Consider the following 6,919-nt stretch of genomic DNA (forward strand, 5'->3'; position numbering starts at 1 on the left):
GCTGACATAACACAAGTATATGTGTATGTAACTACAGATATCTGTCACAACTGTGAACATTGTCCAGCAGAACACTGTACAGTTGAATGTCATTAATTCAATATATCACATGCAGTTTAACACACACATCTGCAACAGTGCTTAAGTATCCCAGATTTACAATATAAACATGTATAATACTCATATTCACAGATACCATATGGATATGGGCAATATCCCATTTACTGGCCTAGCAATGGCAGAGAAATGACTGTTTGACAGACACTCTAGAGGTTGCCATATGTGAGCTGTCCTTTTCCAGTGTTTGTCTGGCTCCTCAGCTGTGACCCGACCTATCCACCTCTTAGAGCATTACATGCGGACAAAGCCTAATATGGGGGGGGTATATAAGGACAGATCATAGATATGCCTATTACAAACCTGTAAAGTTTGTAGCATGATACATTTTGTTTTACCATGACTGTTCCGAAGGTGGTGGGGTCTGAAACTCATGTGTCTGCCATTACTTTATTACGTCCATCTCCAGCTATTTGACAGACTAATATAGATGTTTGGAGGAACAGAAGAAACACTATGATGGCTAAATCTTGACATTCTTTGAAGATCTGCACAGTTGACAGGTATGGCCCACTGCAGACAGAGACAGCTGCTATGTCCATAACATTTGTTCAGCAGGACATCATTACAGCAAGTATTGATGGCACATACACATCTTTCATAATCATCTATCCCATTATTACAGACCAAGTACTACATTCAATTACATGCTTACATGTTTCACATACCTGTTGTATTTTTATGTTCCTTTTGTGTACAAGTTGTCTTCTTGTTTCTTATTTTTTTTTTAGGTTTTGTTTATGTTCTTTCTACTTTTTTTTCTTTGTCTTTCTCTCTCTCTCTCTCTCTCTCTCTCTCTCTCCACTACTGGGATTGAGCTGGTTTGAATAGGTTGCAGCATGGCTTTTGTAGGTGATGCTCATGTTCAGGTGATAGCCTCTGCACCCAGTTGCTGTTCCCCACTTGCTAATTGCATGCAGGCAGCTGTGTAGTTCTTCCACTAGCCAATGTCATAGCAACCTACTACTATAACTAACTACATCATTGGGCGTTCTCCCTTTACTTTGCCTGTATGGAAGACATCCTTCATGTTTGGGGGCAACAGTGCTACAGACAGCAGGTAGGAATACCTCTTACAACAAGACTTGTGGACACAGGCCAACTACATGTTTGTATAAGGTTCCAGACCTAGGGACAGTGTGTGAGTATTGGTGTTATATGGATTGAATAATGGTAGTTTTACAGGGTTTGTGTGTACATGCTAGTTTTGCATGGAATGCAGCCTGTCTGCATAGCTCTCAACTGTGGGGCTATCCACATGATGGCCAGAGGATTGGCTGTTATGTTTTGTCTGTTCCCCACACAGGTCTTGTCCTTGACAAAGCAGTGGCATTCTCCATGTTGATTGCTATCAGGCAAAATCCATTTGTGTTTCTGACGTCATATTCCTCAGTAAGGGTATGTTGTAACCAATCCTATAACACCAGCAACTTTCACAGTAAATAACAGCAATACATTTTCCCTACTGTTGCATGACTGTGCTGCATGATATGTTTGAGAAAACATCAAACATATCCACAGTCAGATGGCTTAGTGGTAAATAATGGTAAATTGCTTTGATTATGTTATGCAAGGTTCTGGATTCAAGACCTGCAAGGTCTGTTTATTTTGTTGCTAGGCAGAACAAGGACTGTTGGATACATAGTGATTAAGGCAGTTTTGAGCAGCTTTAAGCTGGTTTTACTGATGGTAAGCATTACTAATGTATGGTTAACTGTATAGGTGCTTACACCGTGTAGGCTTCGCTTACCACTGTGGAAATCTGCTTAGCATTTACATTTAAAGAATTATTACACCTGCTAAGCATAGCCTAGGCTTGGTAACCACTGCTCACATTCCAGACTGATAAAATTTAATTAATTTTAATTTTAATTAAATTTAATTTCCTGCACATAAAATGCTTCTATGTGCTGTCATTACAGTAGCAAGGGATCTGGGAATACTGTATGGGACACCTGGCTATACATGGGTAGTACCACAATTTGTTCTCTTTGGATTTATTTCATACATGGGTAGTATTCCAAGTTATATGCAGTGACACTTACAATGTTACACCAGCTACAGCTAACACCAATGTAAAACAGAAAACACATTTAATAGCAGCAAAGCTTTCGGATATCAAATATCCTTCCTCAGTGCTTAAAAATATTCAAAAAGCACAGTTTAAATACATTCATCAATTAGTTAATTAAGTCACACAGCCCATCAAATAATTATATCAATCAACTCTTAAAAATATTTAAAAATACAGTACAATGTATATTAGATGATATCTATAAAATTCATGGAAAATTTCTTACTGAAAAACATTATACTAAAACAAAACAGTTTATTAGCCTAATACATCAAACAGCCTTTTGTTTTAATTTTAAAACAGGTTTTATAAAAAACATCTGATTTAAACCTGGCAAGTGCTCAGCCTGTAAGTGTAGTATCCATTGAATTTCCATGTTTTCTAACTGTGTATTAACATCCTCCCTTCTAAGTGATTTAGTCATGATTTCTATGACCCTAAATCTAAAACTATGGGATGGATTTTCTTGAAAATGTTTAGCTAGGGAATTAGTAAATGTTCCCTTTCTTATTTCCAAGTTATGCTCAATAATTCTGTCTTTGAGGCATCTAATAGACTTGCCTACATAAAAACATTTGCATTTTTTTTCAAGTAGCTAAATATATGATGTTACTAGTGCCACAAGTTGCTGAGCACCTGAAAATAAAAGGCTTATTATTGTGAAGGTTAATACAAGTATTATTGGTCTCTATGAATGTACAACTACAACAATTATGGCAAGGAAAAGTGCCATATTTAACAATCTTACATTTCTGTTGTGTCTGCTTTAAATCTTTATAACATAACCTATCCTTCAAACTACTACATTTTCTATAAGTAAATACTGGTTTGTGGGTAATTATATCCTTCAAACCAGAAAAGCTTCTGAGAATGCTCCAGTTATCAGTTATAATATTTCTAATCCCATCAATGCATCTACTAAACCTTGTGATACAACAAATGTTTGTAGATTGTTTATCACCATTGTTATTATTTTGATTATAAGCACCTTCACTAAAAAAAAGGGGTGCAGACAGTATGCCTATTTGATAAAGCATAGTTTTTTGCCTCATTCAGCATCTCATTTTCATACCTTCTTACTCTGATCATACCCTCTTACCCTGAAGGAAAACAAATCTTCACCTATTTGTCTAACACAATTAGCATAATCAGTATTTAATCTACTCATACGCATAGTTTGGCTCTTAACCAGTCCTTTGTAAATATGGGGGGATGCATGCTGGTCCTATGTAAATACTTGTTTTTAATTCACATTCTTTTTATAAACAGAAGTTTGTATACACGATCCATCATGCTATATATCAACATCTAGAAATTGTATCGTACAATCCGAATATTGCATAGAAAAATGCAAAAATTCAGTAGTGGAGTTAAGATTTTCCACAAATGCAATAAGGTCAAGCTCGCTTCCCTCCCATGTGAAAAAAATATCCTCCACAAGTATTTTTATAAACATCACATGTCCTGCTTGGAAACTAAATTCCGAATTTATGTATTGATCTTCCCATTCACTTAGAACTAGTGTAGCATAGCTATTTGCAACGGGGGTGCCCATTGCAACCCCTGTTGTCTGATGATAATACTTTTTATTATTTTCCAAGACACTTTCTAATAGTGGACATAAAGTTTCAACTTGCCTGCCCGTACCATATTTGTGTTTATTTAAAAGCTCTCTAATGGCAATAATGCCATATTTATTTGGAATCATGGTGAAAAGTGATTTTATGTCCATGGTTACCATGAAAAAAATTACAATTAGTAGTTCTCAAAATATACCATGTGTAAAATTGTTTCAAAAAATCTGGTGTGTCTTTAATATAGATTTTCACATATCTAAGATATTTACTCAATGTACCTTGTGAATATACAGAAATAGCGTCAGTAACCCATCCATGGCCTGATACTATAGGACTCATTTTAGGGCTTATGGATGGATTTATGGATTTTAGGTATACCATAAAGCATTGGTATTGTGGCATCCAGAAAAGTTCAGTACATAAATAATTCAAGAGAAATGTCATTCATAACTTGAAATTCATATAATAATGTATTAATTTTGTTAATAAACTCATCAGCCTGAAAACAGCTTATCTCCTTAAAAGCCAAGGGGTCATTAACTGTCTCCATCATACTGGCATGATAATCTAACCTGTTCATAATCACAATAGCTGCCCCCTTGTCAGCTTCCTTAATCACTGTATCATTACTTTTTCCAATTCACATAAGGCTTGCTGTTCTTCCTTTGTCAAATTATACATTCGTTTAAATGTTTCGGTCTGACAATATTTCCTAATTTGTGTTTCACATGTATTATAAAATGGTTCAATAATAGGATGACTTGTTGGAATAAAGGTACTGCTACATTTATAATAAGTAGTTGCAGAGTACTGAGAGTTACCATAAAGTAATTTTAAGTCAAGATTACGCACAAATAATTTAAGGTCTATTATAGCATCTGCCAAACCATCTATATTGGCAGGAATACGTTTTAAACCTTTTTCTAACAAGGAAATATGGCAAGAATTTATCAAAAAGTCAGAAAAATTAATAAAACAAGAACTGCTCATACTTAAGTCACAGTTTGTTTCCTGCTCCTTGTTCTCTGTCCGCTCCGACTCCTGTTCCTTCCTTGTTGGCGGCCACATGAAACTGACCGCTTGTTGTTGTTCACCTCTTCTGGTAGTTTTAACCGAACCACTTGTTTCAGTTTTGAAAAAAAAATGCTGTTGATGTAATCTCCTCATTTCTATCATTGGCAGTCATCTGTTGGCTTTGCGGTGCTGCCATTATAGCACCAGAACTATGGGGAGAAGCATGCGTGTTGTGTAAACCGGAATTTGTAGGTTCGGCTATCCTGCCCTCCATTGATGCACCTTCTGCATCATTATTGGATGAAAAATCATTGTTGACAGCAGAAGTGACCAATGTGGATCTAAAATCATCCAATGCTGCAATGTGTTAGCATCCACAACAGTTTGAGAATATCTCTGCACATTAAAAAAACTGTCATTAATGTTCTTTTCAACCCTAGGTCATGAAAAAATGTGGCCATTGTTGAAATCATCAATGTCCCGATTAAGTTTTTTTATTTTAAGCCCCTCCAGCTGTTTATCATAGGCTAAGAGCTTATCCAGCATTTTGTTATAGTCCGAGACATAATTATTGAAGCATGGTTTACTGGAAATAGCCTCAGTTTTTAGAATTTCTTCTTGTAAGTCAGATTCAATGGAGGCAAAGTGGTCTTTCATAAGTTGCATATATTTTAGGCTAGTTTGAATATTTAATTCCTGCCATTTCGTAATAAGGGTAGGGTAGGTATTGCCATATGAAGGCATTTTAACCACCTGAAGCCCCCTAGAAACAACACCGAGTTTAATATATGCAAGGAACCTGAACTTTTGCCACTGTAGGGATTTAAATCATTGTACTTTCCACTCCAATTGTGAAAGCAATGACTGAAAGTTAGAGCCATGTTCATCCAAAATAGTTGGGCGACTTGCTGGAGCATCATGTAGTCCATTCAGCAGAGGATTCTGCCTATTCGATATAAGTTGAGATACTTTCAAAGATATCAAGTAGGCTGTATGATGAAGTGATGAGATAAAAGCTGCCTCACGTCTCTGAAGTGTCTTATAATAAACAGTAAAATAACCACGAGACAAAAGACCATCCAGAGTAAAGGTGTAGCTGTAAAACAACCAAAATTTAAAGAACAAAGCAGTTAACACCAACATAAAACAGAAAACACTTTTAATAGCAGCAAAGCTTTTGGATATCGAGTATCCTTCCCCAGTGCTTAAAAATATTCACCACAAAAAGCACAGTTTAAATACATTCATCAGTTAGTTAATTAAGTCACACATCCAATCATATAATTATATCAATCAACTCTTAAAAATCTTTAAAAATACAGTACAATGTATATTAGATGATATCTATAAAATTCATAGAAAGTTTCTTAATGAAAAACTTTATACTAAATCAAAGCAGCCTATTAGCCAACTACATCAAACAGTCTTTTGTTTTAATTTTAAAACAGGTTTTAAACAATCTACAAACATTCGTTATATCACAAGGTTTAGTAGATGCAGTGACGGGATTAGAAATATTATAACTGATAATTGAAGCATTCTCAGAAGCTTTTCTGGTTTGAAGGATATTATAACCCACAAGCCATTATTTACTTATAGAAAATGTAGTAGTTTGAAGGATAGGTTTTGTTATAAAGATTTAAAGCAGACACAACAGAAAAGCAAGATTCTTAAATATGGCACTTTTCCTTGCCATAATTGTTGTAGTTGTACATTCGGAGAGACCAATAATACTTTTCTTAACCCTCACAATAATAAGCCTTTTATTTTCAGGTGCTTAGCTACTTCTGGCACTAGTAACATCATATATTTAGCTACTTGTATAAAATGCAAATGTTTTTATGTAGGCAAGTCTATTAGATGTCTCAAAGACAGAATTATTGAGCATAACTCGGAAATAAGAAGGGGAATATTAACTAATTCCCTAGTGAAACATGTTCAAGAAAATCCATCCCATAGTTTTAGATTTAGGTTCATAGAAATCATGACTAAATCACTTAGAAGGGGGGATATTAATACTCAGTTAGAAAATATGGAACCTCAATGGATACTATGCTTACATGCTGAGCACTTGCCAGGTTTAAATCAAATGGTTTCTATAAAACCTGTTTTAAAATTAAAACAGAAGGCAGTTGGA

This window comes from Protopterus annectens, chromosome 7.part0 (assembly GCF_019279795.1).
Source record: "Protopterus annectens isolate FY-2018-M chromosome 7.part0, PAN1.0, whole genome shotgun sequence".
NCBI classification, from domain to species: domain Eukaryota; kingdom Metazoa; phylum Chordata; order Ceratodontiformes; family Protopteridae; genus Protopterus; species Protopterus annectens.